The following is a 3,632-nucleotide window of genomic DNA, read 5'->3' on the forward strand; positions in this document are numbered from 1 at the left end:
TTCATTTTTTATTATTGTCATTATTGTGTGCATGTTTGTGTGTGCAAGAAAGTGTGACAAATAATTTTGCGCAAAAAATCCATCATATTTATTATCGATGGAGGGTATCTGTAGGCGTCGCTCTAAGTGCGCCTACGTTAAAAGCATGTGTGAATATGCTTGGCACTCATAGGAAGTGGGAATTGACATTACGATTAGGGACAACGATTAGGGACAAATAAAGTAGGGAGCCGCCAACAAGTTTTTAAGGAACTTGTAAATCGTTCACGGATCATAAAAGGCAACCACGATAAAGGAACAACGAAGGCAACAACGATTGACCCGTGAAGGTTACACCCCATTCATAATCCATGAGATTACTAACTCCATATGGTTCGGAACCACGAAAGGAGGATCGGGGATGATGGTACGAAGTGAGTCATGGAGTCACATTCGCCTGTATTGGCCTCTACTCGATTATTATAGTGAAAAGTGATTCCTGCGATCTCAAAGGCATATAAACAAAATATTCAATTTGCTCTGAACTATTATTAAGCTAAATTGGTTGAATATTAATGCAACATATAATTCTAAAATATTAGTGATCACTTGAATAATAACAAGATTAAAAAGGAACCTAAAACGGTTGTCCAAATTATCTTATTAGGCGTGATTTTCAATTACATATTCCCTTTAAACATGCAATATGGTGATCATAATAACAATAGAATAAACATTAATATTGGGAGCAATTTATCAATAATTCCAACAATATAAAATCGTTAGAAAAGTAATAGAAATAAGAGGAACATAATTCTTACTTCGATTCTGTTTGTTTGCAACTACAAAATAATAAACGAGTTAGTAACTTCAAGGAAATAATAATAAAAACAACAATTAAATTAAATTAAATAAAGTAGAGTTGATTTGGGGCCAAACCCTCAAACAGTTCTACCTTTCACGCCTTGGCTTAAGGACAGAACCACGAGTAAAGTATGGACTCCTTTGAGTTCTTGAAGAAGGAATTTTAAAATAAGAAGGGTAGGCTAGTGTTTAGGCTAAAGCATAGAAGAGAGAAAAATAAACTAGAGAATTAATTGATGCCCCGTACATCAGAAATGAGGGGGTATTTATAGAGAAAATGTGCTGAGGGAGCACGCGGAACCCTAAAATGATAAAAACCCTAAAAAAGTATCCCGTGACACGGCAATCTGTACCGTGACACGGGAAGTCCCACGGTCAGACGGGAAAAATTCCCGTGACACGGTGCATTTTTAGTGTGACGCGGGAAATTTTCAGTAAACGGGGAAGAAAACGCGTTAAGGGTTTACGCGGAAAAGACACGGAATTTCCCGTGTCACGGCAGATTTCCCGTGTCACGGGAAATCCCACCGTCAGACGGGAAGGATTCGCGTGACACGGTGGGTACCTGCCGTGGCGTGGGAATTCCCACCCTGCTTTTCCGTTTTCTGATTTAAGTGCCAATTGATAATTTTGGGCCATTTTCTGATTTATTATTTTTGGGCTGAAATAAGGAAATAAAATAAAATAAATAAAAGGTTTGGGCTAAACATAAATAATAAAACAATAAAATAAAAAAGGTTTGGGCTAAAATTAAATAACCAACTTGGGCTGAAATTAAAACTATGCTTTTAGCAAACATCAAGACTAATCCATGGACAGTTCAAAAATATGAATTTAATCAAATACGATTTTTTTAAGCGCTCTCGGGATTAAATACTGAACCCGACCAATAGTGGCGGTGAAAGGTTGTTCATCATCGGGTTTGGTTTTGGGGAGACATTTTTAGGTGTCTAGAGAAGCCCCCACTTTGACTGAGTTTGTAGAAACGTCAGTTTCGAAAACGATGGTCAAAGTAGCCGATAGGGACGGAGAGTGATTTAAGACGTTCTGCGATCCTAAATCACTCTGTATACGGCGATACCTGCAGAAAAATGTTAATTCTACAGATAAAAGAGTAAAAGGATAGAATACGTATCTGACACCAGTGTATCGGTGACAAATGAGTTTGGCAGCTTCCTATACTTGAAGGAATCCACCGGATAATGTTCGTTGAAACGCTTTCTATGCCTGAGGAAAGCCAATTGAAGAGTTTGGTAGTTTTCTAAGCCTGTAGAAACCTACCGGATAATACTTTCCATGCCTGAGGAAAGTCGACGAATGAATTTGGTGTCATTCTATGCTTGAAGAAGTCCACCGATAATGCCTTCCATGCTTCAGGAAAGTCGACAAAGGAATTTGGCGGGTTTCTATACTTGAAGAAAAATCCATCGATAACGCTTTCCATGCTTGAGGAAAGCCGACTTGGCGGTTTTCTGTACTTGAAGAAAAATCCACCGATAACGCGTTCCATGCGTGAGGAAAGCCGACTTGGCGGTTTTCTATACTTGAAGAAAAATCCACCGATAACACTTTCCATGCTTGAGCAGATTCCCGTGACGCGGCAGCAGGGTCCCGTCACGCGGAGCAACTTTCCGTGGCGCGGGAAATTAGTTGGCTGAAAATAAGTCAACTGGCATTTTTGACCAATCAGACCACGTGCACCACACAATATATTACCGTTACATGGGAACGAGATCCATTGCACGGGATTCTTTGGCTTTAAATATCAACCATTTCTCCCATTTTGCTCATCCACCATTTCTCTTTCTTGTCCGGTTTTCACCCAAAGAAAAAATTTCTTTTTGCTCGGATTCTCGTGTCTCGTTGGCTTCTCACTGGTGCTCGGAGTTTGTTCCCGTCAGCCGGAGTCACCTCCCGTGTCACGGCGCATCAACGTTTTCATCTTCTTTTTTTTTTTTATTTTTTTTTTGCTGAAATTTGCTGCTGCTCATCGCCGCTTGCTGCCGTTCTGCTGTTGCTGCACATCGGAGCTCCGGCGACCTTTGTAATTACCGTGACACGGGACTTAATCCCCGTGACACGTTACCCTTCCACCGAGCCACGGCGTAGCTTGACCGTGTCGCGGAGGCTGCACTGATCTTCGAGGTTTTTCGAGCTTTTGGAGCTCAAATCTTCACCAATTCTGCACTAATTTCTTGCTACTTTCCTCATTTTCGATTCTCTACAAGGATCCATGTAAGTTTCCTTTGATTTTTGTGAGTAATTTCATGAAAAACCCTTAAAAATGAATTTGGGGATTTTTTATTTTGAGGTTTTATGTTAAAATTCTTGCCATGAATTTACTTCTATATGTATGTATGTGCGTTTGTGAGAAATTTGAGACAAAAATTGCATAATTTGATGGAGAATTGAGCAAATCACCATTTTTGGGTACTACTTTTTGTAAAATGATGTTCTTGTTGTTCATGTTACCTTTTTGCACTTGAAATGGTGAAATATTGGTGGTAGATCTTGTAAAATATGTCATGATGTTTTGATTCATTGTTCTGTGCAATTTCGAAACATATTTTGTGTATGTACTATATCGTCATGGAGAACATAGTATCATGCGGCTAGGAGAACTGTAGTATTAGTTTGTCATGGAGAAACTAAATACTATAAATATTCCATAGTTTTGCCAATTTTTAGCCTTTAGGTAAACATTTAGCGTATAATGCGATAAAGAACTAAATAATTAGGAAGTGATGCTAAGCATTTAGATTTTTTTTATTAAAATGCAACTCGAATTA

Source organism: Chenopodium quinoa, unplaced genomic scaffold, assembly GCF_001683475.1.
Source record: "Chenopodium quinoa cultivar QQ74 unplaced genomic scaffold, ASM168347v1, whole genome shotgun sequence".
NCBI lineage: Eukaryota > Viridiplantae > Streptophyta > Magnoliopsida > Caryophyllales > Amaranthaceae > Chenopodium > Chenopodium quinoa.